The sequence below is a fragment of the Microcebus murinus genome, unplaced genomic scaffold, assembly GCF_040939455.1.
Source record: "Microcebus murinus isolate Inina unplaced genomic scaffold, M.murinus_Inina_mat1.0 scaf007_hap2_Mmur4.0, whole genome shotgun sequence".
Taxonomy (NCBI): domain Eukaryota; kingdom Metazoa; phylum Chordata; class Mammalia; order Primates; family Cheirogaleidae; genus Microcebus; species Microcebus murinus.
The window spans coordinates 706,372-718,373 of record NW_027438953.1 but is presented as its reverse complement, the minus strand read 5'-3'; the positions used below and the strand labels follow the sequence as shown (position 1 = coordinate 718,373).

Genomic DNA, 12,002 nt, shown 5'->3' with positions numbered 1-12,002 from the left:
CACCTTGGCGAGTCCAGCCGTGGAGGCGCATCTTGTGTGAGTGTGCGTGAGTGTGAGTGTGTGTGTGTGTATAGAGAGACAGCCCCCCCGCCCCGCCCCGCCCCGCCCCGCCCCGCCCGTCACCCCCGACCCTCGGAGCACACCGGACCCGGCCCGGCGCGGGGCCTGGGGCGGGAGGAGGCGGCGGCGGCGGCGGCGGCGGCGGCGGCGGCGGCGGCGGCGGCGGCGGCGGCGGCGGCGGCGGCGGCGGCGGCGGCGGGGGGAAAGCGCAGAGAGGCTCGGCTTCTTGAGCGGGGCAGGGGCGCCCTCCACCGTCTAGGGCCACACCACCCCGAACGCCCCCGAGCTCGTCTGGTCTGGGAAGCTAAGCAGGGTCGGGCCTCCTTAGTACTTGGATGGGAGACCGCCTGGGAATACCGGGTGCCTTAGGCTTCTTCTGGTTTTTTTTTTTTTTTTTTTTTTTGCCTCCTGTTCTGTTCCCTTTCTGGGAGCGCGGCGGCGGCCCGGGGTGGGGGTGACCCCCACCCTCAGCGCCCGCCGCGGTGCCTGGCGCCCCAGCCCGCACCGTGGGGCCTCCTCTTGTCCCAAGCCGCGACACCGCCGCCACGCGGCAGCACGCGTGGCATCTGGACTGTCAGGTCTCAGACCCAAGGTCTGCTCTGTGGGAACCGACACGTTGGAGGAAACCTTGAGAATCTGAGAGGGGAGGGAGTTCCAGAAGAAGGCCAGGATGTCATTTTGAGGGAGTATGTGACCAGAACTCGTCCCGTTGCTTTTGGGGTTCTATGGGCTACACGTAGGAATCTTTGGTGGTGGCACCTGATGTTGGGGGATCCGGAGTCACACCCAGACCTGCTCCACAGGCCTCCTTTTACTTTTCTCTTCGGATTCATTATTTTTAAAAAGTGTCTCTTACCTCTATTATTGCATTTTCTTTTCTCTCTCTTTTCAAGCAGATGATGGGAGTACAAGTATTCAGGTGACATGTGTTGCCCGTGCCCCCCTCCCCCCTGTGTTCTTATTCAGATACCTCTCATGTTGTCCCAGCGTATCGTGGGGGCACCAATGTTAAGGTCGGGTACGTCGCCCTCTCCAAGCCTCCACCCTCGGGTCAGAGCTTCAAGCGCGCCCATCCCCCAGTCGGTGCGCACCCACCCCATCCCTAACGGATGTGTATGCCCATCCCTCCCCCCACCCGCCCGACACCCACCCGACGAAGGTGATTCCTCTCTGTCCACTTAGGTGTCCATCCGTTCGTACCAGTTTGCTGGTGAGCGCGAGCACGTGGTGCTCGTGTGTCCATTCTTGGGATACTCGGCTTACTGGAACGGGTTCCAGCTCTGGCCAGGAGAACACGAGAGGTGCCCTCTCACCGCTGCTCCTCACAGCCGAATGGCACTCCGTGGTGTCCACGCGCCACATTTTATTAATGCACTCCTGGATGGATGGGCACTCGGGTCGCTTCCACATCTTTGCGATTGTGAATTGTGCCCTAACTGTCACCCTACCCCTTACCCAGCCCGTCACCTCTGCCCCTGCCTGACGCACTCCTCCCCGGCCAGGCCCGTCACTGTCCTGGGCCCCCGCCTGACCGGCTCCTCCCCGCCCGGCGTGTCACCGTCCTCTGCCCCGGCCTGACATGCTCCTTCCCACCCGGCCTCTCACCGTCCTCGGCCCCTGCCTGACCGGCTCCTCCGTCGCCTGGGCCTTCCAAGGGCTTGGTGTGGACGCTGCTTCCAGGAAGCCCTCCAGAAACCCGGCAGCAGGGTGGCCGCAGCAGTCTCCAGCAGCCGTCCCTAAGTCGCGTGCGGGGGGACGTGCCCCCGCTGTGCCGCGGGGGCCCAGCCTGGTGTCTTCCCTGAGGCCCTGCGGCTGCCGGCTGCCGCTCCCCGCAAGGGGAGAGCCGCGGAGGTGGGGACCGCCTCCTGATGGGGACGTACACGCAGCTCTCCACGTCGGATTCCGGGGCTCTCTGTCCTGCCCGAAGGCCCAGCGGGCCTGCGGGTCCTTAGAGTGGCAAAAGCATCCGAAAGCTGAGATTGAGGGTCCGGTGGGTGTCTGCACTTTTGTGCTGGGCACCCCAGGGAGGCCCGGGGGCTGGCTGGACGACGCGGTCTGCTGGGCGGGGGGTTTGGAGGAGCAACTGATGCCCTTTGCACTTTGGGTAGCAAGAGTCTGAGGTGTCTCTGAGCCCTGTGCCATGTCGGGGGGGGGGTGCAGGGCGGAGGAGGAGGAGGAGGAGGAGGTGGGAAGGGCCGGGGCCCGCAGTCCTGTTCCCGGGGTGGCAGGGCAAGTGGCTTCTTCCACAGGCTGCTTGGCCTGGGCTCCCTGCACCTGGGCCTTTGGAGGACCGGCCCTGTGCTTGCCAACACTTCCTGCAGGGACCCAGAGCTGGGAGGTTGCATCTCTCAGCCCTGGGTCGGGCAGAGCCCCAGCGGGCCATGCCCACAACCTCTCTCAGCACCGGTCCCCCAGAAGGCTCCTTTGGGACCAGGATTCTCTTGCGGTGACTCTTTAAGGTCTGGCCCCTGGATGGAGGGGCACCAGGAGTAGAGGAGCAGGAAGGGGAAGGGGGTGGCCATGCGAGGGGACACTTTGAGGCCAAGTCCCAGCTTCAGCCTGATCCTCCTGGGAACCCCGCTCTGAGACAAGGAGCCGGGCTTCGCATTCCCACAGCAGCCAGTCGTGGGCTGAGGACACCTGGGGCGTTGGGAACTCCCTGGCTTCTCCTGGGTTTAACATCTAGAACTGCTTGTGAATCACGCCGCCACACACACCCGAGCGCAGGTGTCTTCCGCACAGACTGCGGGCCTCGCTCTTCTGAATGCCGCTAGCTCGCCACCCACCCACGGGTGAACCTGGTCAGGGTGCTTTCTCTCAGGGGCAGACTCTTTTCCGGGCGGGCTACCGGTGTCTCTGTTTGCTCGTTTCTTTCTTCCATTTCGGGAAAGTCTTCCTTGCTGGGTGTGGAAATCTCCTATGCCTTCCCTCGCCTATTCTGTCAGCTTTCAAATTCTCTTTCAGTTGCCACCCTCACAGATGGATTAGGAAACTCTTTCCGGTGCACTCATTAGTGAAATGACCTCAAGGAAGCTGGAATCCAATATCTAATGGCCGATTTTTAGCGAGTCCACACGCCAGGGTGGTCGGGGTCCAATGCAGCCCCGGGCAGGCCCAGGCCCCTTGGACTGGGCCACAGGAGGACACGGAGGAGGGTCCCGGCCCCCACGAAGCGGTGCCGGCAGTTCTCCACGGGCTTGGGCGTTTTCCAGAGGTAGGAGATGGAGGGGACTGATTTCTTCAGCGCCCCCCAAACCACGCCACCCCACCCCACCCATGGGACACATCCCCAGAGAGAGACGCCCCATACACTGGCTGTGCCCCAGCCCTGGCCCGGGGGAATAGGCGGCAGCCCACCCACAGGGCGAGGGGGGGGGCGCAGCTGAAAGGGGTTGTGGGGGAGGGCGGCCCCTGGCTGGGGTCAAAGGGCGAGCGCCCCGCGCGTGCGCGTGCGCAGTCAGCGGCGGCGGCGACGCGCCGGGGGTGGGCAGCGGGTACGTGAAGGAGGCCAGGCGAGGAGACGAGGGGGCCTGGGAGGGCTCCACCTTGGCGAGTCCAGCCGTGGAGGCGCATCTTGTGTGAGTGTGCGTGAGTGTGAGTGTGAGTGTGTGTGTGTATAGAGAGACACCCCCCCGCCCCGCCCCACCCCGCCCCGCCCCGCCCGTCACCCCCGACCCTCGGAGCACACCGGACCCGGCCCGGCGCGGGGCCTGGGGCGGGAGGAGGCGGCGGCGGCGGCGGCGGCGGCGGCGGCGGCGGCGGCGGGAAAGCGCAGAGAGGCTCGGCTTCTTGAGCGGGGCAGGGGCGCCCTCCGCCGTCTAGGGCCACACCACCCCGAACGCCCCAGAGCTCGTCTGGTCTGGGAAGCTAAGCAGGGTCGCGCCTCCTTAGTACTTGGATGGGAGACCGCCTGGGAATACCGGGTGCCTTAGGCTTCTTCTGGTTTTTGTTTTTTTTGTTTTTTTTTTTGCCTCTTGTTCTGTTCCCTTTCTGGGAGCGCGGCGGCGGCCCGGGGTAGGGGTGACCCCCACCCTCAGCGCCCGCCCTGCGGCTGCCGGCTGGGCTGCCGCTACCCGCAAGGGGAGAGCCGCGGAGGTGGGGACCGCCTCCTGATGGGGACGTACACGCAGCTCTCCACGTCGGATTCCGGGGCTCTCTGTCCTGCCCGAAGGCCCAGCTGGCCTGCGGGTCCTTAGAGTGGCAAAAACCTCCGAAAACTGAGACTGAGGGTCCGGTGGGTGTCTGCACTTTTGTGCTGGGCACCCCAGGGAGGCCCGGGGGCTGGCTGGACAACGTGGTCTGCTGGGCGGTGGGGGGGGGGTTGGAGGAGCAACTGATGCCCTTTGCACTTTGGGTAGCAAGAGTCTGAGGTGTCTCTGAGCCCTGTGCCCTGTGGGGGCGGGGCGGGGGGGAGGAGGAGGAGGAGGAGGAGGAGGTGGGAAGGGCCGGGGCCTGCAGTCCTGTTCCCGGGGTGGCACGGCAAGTGGCTTCTTCCACAGGCTGCTTGGCCTGGGCTCCCTGCACCTGGGCCTTTGGAGGACCGGCCCTGTGCTTGCCAACACTTCCTGCAGGGACCCAGAGCTGGGAGGTGGCATCTCTCAGCCCTGGGTCGGGCAGAGCCCCAGCGGGCCATGCCCACAACCTCTCTCAGCACCGGTCCCCCAGAAGGCTCCTTTGGGACCAGGATTCTCTTGCGGTGACTCTTTAAGGTCTGGCCCCTGGATGGAGGGGCACCAGGAGTAGAGGAGCAGGAAGGGGAAGGGGGTGGCCATGCGAGGGGACACTTTGAGGCCAAGTCCCAGCTTCAGCCTGATCCTCCTGGGAACCCCGCTCTGAGACAAGGAGCCGGGCTTCGCATTCCCACAGCAGCCAGTCGTGGGCTGAGGACACCTGGGGCGTTGGGAACTCCCTGGCTTCTCCTTGGTTTAACATCTAGAGCTGCTTGGGAATCGCGCCGCCACACACACCCGAGCGCAGGTGTCTTCCGCACAGACTGCGGGCCTCGCTCTTCTGAATGCCGCTAGCTCGCCACCCACCCACGGGTGAACCTGGTCAGGGTGCTTTCTCTCAGGGGCAGACTCTTTTCCGGGCGGGCTACCGGTGTCTCTGTTTGCTCGTTTCTTTCTTCCATTTCGGGAAAGTCTTCCTTGCTGGGTGTGGAAATCTCCTATGCCTTCCCTCGCCTATTCTGTCAGCTTTCAAATTCTCTTTCAGTTGCCACCCTCACAGATGGATTAGGAAACTCTTTCCGGTGCACTCATTAGTGAAATGACCTCAAGGAAGCTGGAATCCAATATCTAATGGCCGATTTTTAGCGAGTCCACACGCCAGGGTGGTCGGGGTCCAATGCAGCCCCGGCCAGGCCCAGGCCCCTTGGACTGGGCCACAGGAGGACACGGAGGAGGGTCCCGGCCCCCACGAAGCGGTGCCGGCAGTTCTCCACGGGCTTGGGCGTTTTCCAGAGGTAGGAGATGGAGGGGACTGATTTCTTCAGCGCCCCCCAAACCACGCCACCCCACCCCACCCATGGGACACATCCCCAGAGAGAGACGCCCCATACACTGGCTGTGCCCCAGCCCTGGCCCGGGGGAATAGGCGGCAGCCCACCCACAGGGCGAGGGGGGGGGCGCAGCTGAAAGGGGTTGTGGGGGAGGGCGGCCCCTGGCTGGGGTCAAAGGGCGAGCGCCCCGCGCGTGCGCGTGCGCAGTCAGCGGCGGCGGCGACGCGCCGGGGGTGGGCAGCGGGTACGTGAAGGAGGCCAGGCGAGGAGACGAGGGGGCCTGGGAGGGCTCCACCTTGGCGAGTCCAGCCGTGGAGGCGCATCTTGTGTGAGTGTGCGTGAGTGTGAGTGTGAGTGTGTGTGTGTATAGAGAGACACCCCCCCGCCCCGCCCCACCCCGCCCCGCCCCGCCCGTCACCCCCGACCCTCGGAGCACACCGGACCCGGCCCGGCGCGGGGCCTGGGGCGGGAGGAGGCGGCGGCGGCGGCGGCGGCGGCGGCGGCGGCGGCGGCGGGAAAGCGCAGAGAGGCTCGGCTTCTTGAGCGGGGCAGGGGCGCCCTCCGCCGTCTAGGGCCACACCACCCCGAACGCCCCAGAGCTCGTCTGGTCTGGGAAGCTAAGCAGGGTCGCGCCTCCTTAGTACTTGGATGGGAGACCGCCTGGGAATACCGGGTGCCTTAGGCTTCTTCTGGTTTTTGTTTTTTTTGTTTTTTTTTTTGCCTCTTGTTCTGTTCCCTTTCTGGGAGCGCGGCGGCGGCCCGGGGTAGGGGTGACCCCCACCCTCAGCGCCCGCCCTGCGGCTGCCGGCTGGGCTGCCGCTACCCGCAAGGGGAGAGCCGCGGAGGTGGGGACCGCCTCCTGATGGGGACGTACACGCAGCTCTCCACGTCGGATTCCGGGGCTCTCTGTCCTGCCCGAAGGCCCAGCTGGCCTGCGGGTCCTTAGAGTGGCAAAAACCTCCGAAAACTGAGACTGAGGGTCCGGTGGGTGTCTGCACTTTTGTGCTGGGCACCCCAGGGAGGCCCGGGGGCTGGCTGGACAACGTGGTCTGCTGGGCGGTGGGGGGGGGGTTGGAGGAGCAACTGATGCCCTTTGCACTTTGGGTAGCAAGAGTCTGAGGTGTCTCTGAGCCCTGTGCCCTGTGGGGGCGGGGCGGGGGGGAGGAGGAGGAGGAGGAGGAGGAGGTGGGAAGGGCCGGGGCCTGCAGTCCTGTTCCCGGGGTGGCACGGCAAGTGGCTTCTTCCACAGGCTGCTTGGCCTGGGCTCCCTGCACCTGGGCCTTTGGAGGACCGGCCCTGTGCTTGCCAACACTTCCTGCAGGGACCCAGAGCTGGGAGGTGGCATCTCTCAGCCCTGGGTCGGGCAGAGCCCCAGCGGGCCATGCCCACAACCTCTCTCAGCACCGGTCCCCCAGAAGGCTCCTTTGGGACCAGGATTCTCTTGCGGTGACTCTTTAAGGTCTGGCCCCTGGATGGAGGGGCACCAGGAGTAGAGGAGCAGGAAGGGGAAGGGGGTGGCCATGCGAGGGGACACTTTGAGGCCAAGTCCCAGCTTCAGCCTGATCCTCCTGGGAACCCCGCTCTGAGACAAGGAGCCGGGCTTCGCATTCCCACAGCAGCCAGTCGTGGGCTGAGGACACCTGGGGCGTTGGGAACTCCCTGGCTTCTCCTTGGTTTAACATCTAGAGCTGCTTGGGAATCGCGCCGCCACACACACCCGAGCGCAGGTGTCTTCCGCACAGACTGCGGGCCTCGCTCTTCTGAATGCCGCTAGCTCGCCACCCACCCACGGGTGAACCTGGTCAGGGTGCTTTCTCTCAGGGGCAGACTCTTTTCCGGGCGGGCTACCGGTGTCTCTGTTTGCTCGTTTCTTTCTTCCATTTCGGGAAAGTCTTCCTTGCTGGGTGTGGAAATCTCCTATGCCTTCCCTCGCCTATTCTGTCAGCTTTCAAATTCTCTTTCAGTTGCCACCCTCACAGATGGATTAGGAAACTCTTTCCGGTGCACTCATTAGTGAAATGACCTCAAGGAAGCTGGAATCCAATATCTAATGGCCGATTTTTAGCGAGTCCACACGCCAGGGTGGTCGGGGTCCAATGCAGCCCCGGGCAGGCCCAGGCCCCTTGGACTGGGCCACAGGAGGACACGGAGGAGGGTCCCGGCCCCCACGAAGCGGTGCCGGCAGTTCTCCACGGGCTTGGGCGTTTTCCAGAGGTAGGAGATGGAGGGGACTGATTTCTTCAGCGCCCCCCAAACCACGCCACCCCACCCCACCCATGGGACACATCCCCAGAGAGAGACGCCCCATACACTGGCTGTGCCCCAGCCCTGGCCCGGGGGAATAGGCGGCAGCCCACCCAAAGGGCGAGGGGGGCCGCAGATGAAAGGGGTTGTGGGGGAGGGCGGCCCCTGGCTGGGGTCAAAGGGCGAGCGTCCAGCGCGTGCGCAGTCAGCGGCGGCGAGGCGCGGGGGTGGGCAGCGGGTATGTGAAGGAGGCCAGGCAAGGAGACGAGGGGGGCTGGGAGGGCTCCACCTTGGCGAGTCCAGCCGTGGAGGCGCATATTGTGTGAGTGTGCGTGAGTGTGAGTGTGTGTGTGTATAGAGAGACAGCCCCGCGCCCCGCCCCACCCCGCCCCGCCCCGCCCGTCACCCCCGACCCTCGGAGCACACCGGACCCGGCCCGGCGCGGGGCCTGGGGCGGGAGGAGGCGGCGGCGGCGGCGGGAAAGCGCAGAGAGGCTCGGCTTCTTGAGCGGGGCAGGGGCGCCCTCCGCCGTCTAGGGCCACACCACCCCGAACGCCCCCGAGCTCGTCTGGTCTGGGAAGCTAAGCAGGGTCGGGCCTCCTTAGTACTTGGATGGGAGACCGCTTGGGAATACCGGGTGCCTTAGGCTTCTTCTGGTTTTTTTTTTTTTTTTTTTTGCCTCCTGTTCCCTTTCTGGGAGCGCGGCGGCGGCCCGGGGTGGGGGTGACCCCCACCCTCAGCGCCCGCCGCGGTGCCTGGCGCCCCAGCCCGCACCGTGGGGCCTCCTCTTGTCCCAAGCCGCGACACCGCCGCCACGCGGCAGCACGCGTGGCATCTGGACTGTCAGGTCTCAGACCCAAGGTCTGCTCTGTGGGAACCGACACGCTGGAGGAAACCTTGAGAGTCTGAGAGGGGAGGGAGTTCCAGAAGAAGGCCAGGATGTCATTTTGAGGGAGTATGTGACCAGAACTCGTCCCGTTGCTTTTGGGGTTCTATGGGCTACACGTAGGAATCTTTGGTGGTGGCACCTGATGTTGGGGGATCCGGAGTCACACCCAGACCTGCTCCACAGGCCTCCTTTTACTTTTCTCTTCGGATTCATCATTTTTAAAAAGTGTCTCTTACCTCTATTATTGCATTTTCTTTTCTCTCTCTTTTCAAGCAGATGATGGGAGTACAAGTATTCAGGTGACATGTGTTGCCCGTGCCCCCCTCCCCCCTGTGTTCTTATTCAGATACCTCTCATGTTGTCCCAGCGTATCGTGGGGGCACCAATGTTAAGGTCGGGTACGTCGCCCTCTCCAAGCCTCCACCCTCGGGTCAGAGCTTCAAGCGCGCCCATCCCCCAGTCGGTGCGCACCCACCCCATCCCTAACGGATGTGTATGCCCATCCCTCCCCCCACCCGCCCGACACCAACCCGACGAAGGTGATTCCTCTCTGTCCACTTAGGTGTCCATCCGTTCGTACCAGTTTGCTGGTGAGCGCGAGCACGTGGTGCTCGTGTGTCCATTCTTGGGATACTCGGCTTACTGGAACGGGTTCCAGCTCTGGCCAGGAGAACACGAGAGGTGCCCTCTCACCGCTGCTCCTCACAGCCGAATGGCACTCCGTGGTGTCCACGCGCCACATTTTATTAATGCACTCCTGGATGGAGGGGCACTCGGGTCGCTTCCACATCTTTGCGATTGTGAATTGTGCCCTAACTGTCACCCTACCCCTTACCCAGCCCGTCACCTCTGCCCCTGCCTGACGCACTCCTCCCCGGCCAGGCCCGTCACTGTCCTGGGCCCCCGCCTGACCGGCTCCTCCCCGCCCGGCGTGTCACCGTCCTCTGCCCCGGCCTGACATGCTCCTTCCCGCCCGGCCTCTCACCGTCCTCGGCCCCTGCCTGACCGGCTCCTCCGTCGCCTGGGCCTTCCAAGGGCTTGGTGTGGACGCTGCTTCCAGGAAGCCCTCCAGAAACCCGGCAGCAGGGTGGCCGCAGCAGTCTCCAGCAGCCGTCCCTAAGTCGCGTGCGGGGGGACGTGCCCCCGCTGTGCCGCGGGGGCCCAGCCTGGTGTCTTCCCTGAGGCCCTGCGGCTGCCGGCTGCCGCTCCCCGCAAGGGGAGAGCCGCGGAGGTGGGGACCGCCTCCTGATGGGGACGTACACGCAGCTCTCCACGTCGGATTCCGGGGCTCTCTGTCCTGCCCGAAGGCCCAGCGGGCCTGCGGGTCCTTAGAGTGGCAAAAGCATCCGAAAGCTGAGATTGAGGGTCCGGTGGGTGTCTGCACTTTTGTGCTGGGCACCCCAGGGAGGCCCGGGGGCTGGCTGGACGACGCGGTCTGCTGGGCGGGGGGTTTGGAGGAGCAACTGATGCCCTTTGCACTTTGGGTAGCAAGAGTCTGAGGTGTCTCTGAGCCCTGTGCCCTGTGGGGGCGGGGCGGGGGGGAGGAGGAGGAGGAGGAGGAGGAGGAGGTGGGAAGGGCCGGGGCCTGCAGTCCTGTTCCCGGGGTGGCACGGCAAGTGGCTTCTTCCACAGGCTGCTTGGCCTGGGCTCCCTGCACCTGGGCCTTTGGAGGACCGGCCCTGTGCTTGCCAACACTTCCTGCAGGGACCCAGAGCTGGGAGGTGGCATCTCTCAGCCCTGGGTCGGGCAGAGCCCCAGCGGGCCATGCCCACAACCTCTCTCAGCACCGGTCCCCCAGAAGGCTCCTTTGGGACCAGGATTCTCTTGCGGTGACTCTTTAAGGTCTGGCCCCTGGATGGAGGGGCACCAGGAGTGGAGGAGCAGGAAGGGGAAGGGGGTGGCCATGCGAGGGGACACTTTGAGGCCAAGTCCCAGCTTCAGCCTGATCCTCCTGGGAACCCCGCTCTGAGACAAGGAGCCGGGCTTCGCATTCCCACAGCAGCCAGTCGTGGGCTGAGGACACCTGGGGCGTTGGGAACTCCCTGGCTTCTCCTTGGTTTAACATCTAGAGCTGCTTGGGAATCGCGCCGCCACACACACCCGAGCGCAGGTGTCTTCCGCACAGACTGCGGGCCTCGCTCTTCTGAATGCCGCTAGCTCGCCACCCACCCACGGGTGAACCTGGTCAGGGTGCTTTCTCTCAGGGGCAGACTCTTTTCCGGGCGGGCTACCGGTGTCTCTGTTTGCTCGTTTCTTTCTTCCATTTCGGGAAAGTCTTCCTTGCTGGGTGTGGAAATCTCCTATGCCTTCCCTCGCCTATTCTGTCAGCTTTAAAATTCTCTTTCAGTTGCCACCCTCACAGATGGATTAGGAAACTCTTTCCGGTGCACTCATTAGTGAAATGACCTCAAGGAAGCTGGAATCCAATATCTAATGGCCGATTTTTAGCGAGTCCACACGGGGTCGGGGTCCAATGCAGCCCCGGCCAGGCCCAGGCCCCTTGGACTGGGCCACAGGAGGACACGGAGGAGGGTCCCGGCCCCCACGAAGCGGTGCCGGCAGTTCTCCACGGGCTTAGGAGTTTTCCAGAGGTAGGAGATGGAGGGGACTGATTTCTTCAGCGCCCCCCAAACCACGCCACCCCACCCCACCCATGGGACACATCCCCAGAGAGAGACGCCCCATACACTGGCTGTGCCCCAGCCCTGGCCCGGGGGAATAGGCGGCAGCCCACCCACAGGGCGAGGGGGGCCGCAGCTGAAAGGGGTTGTGGCGGAGGGCGGCCCCTGGCTGGGGTCAAAGGGCGTGCGCGTGCGCAGTCAGCGGCGGCGAGGCGCCGGGGGTGGGCAGCGGGTACGTGAAGGAGGCCAGGCGAGGAGACGAGGGGGGCTGGGAGGGCTCCACCTTGGCGAGTCCAGCCGTGGAGGCGCATCTTGTGTGAGTGTGCGTGAGTGTGAGTGTGTGTGTGTGTATAGAGAGACAGCCCCCCCGCCCCGCCCCGCCCCGCCCCGCCCCGCCCGTCACCCCCGACCCTCGGAGCACACCGGACCCGGCCCGGCGCGGGGCCTGGGGCGGGAGGAGGCGGCGGCGGCGGCGGCGGCGGCGGCGGCGGCGGCGGCGGCGGCGGCGGCGGCGGGGGGAAAGCGCAGAGAGGCTCGGCTTCTTGAGCGGGGCAGGGGCGCCCTCCACCGTCTAGGGCCACACCACCCCGAACGCCCCCGAGCTCGTCTGGTCTGGGAAGCTAAGCAGGGTCGGGCCTCCTTAGTACTTGGATGGGAGACCGCCTGGGAATACCGGGTGCCTTAGGCT

At 65.1% G+C, this 12,002-nt stretch overlaps 3 pseudogenes; all 3 read left to right on the top strand.

The window, feature by feature from the left end:
* Nucleotides 1-313: 313 nt before the first annotated feature.
* On the top strand, nt 314-432 carry LOC142866888 (uncharacterized; annotated as a pseudogene).
* Nucleotides 433-8,334: 7,902 nt separating this feature from the next.
* On the top strand, nt 8,335-8,453 carry LOC142866906 (uncharacterized; annotated as a pseudogene).
* A 3,430-nt stretch (nt 8,454-11,883) lies between these two features.
* LOC142866887 (uncharacterized) lies at nt 11,884-12,002 on the top strand (annotated as a pseudogene).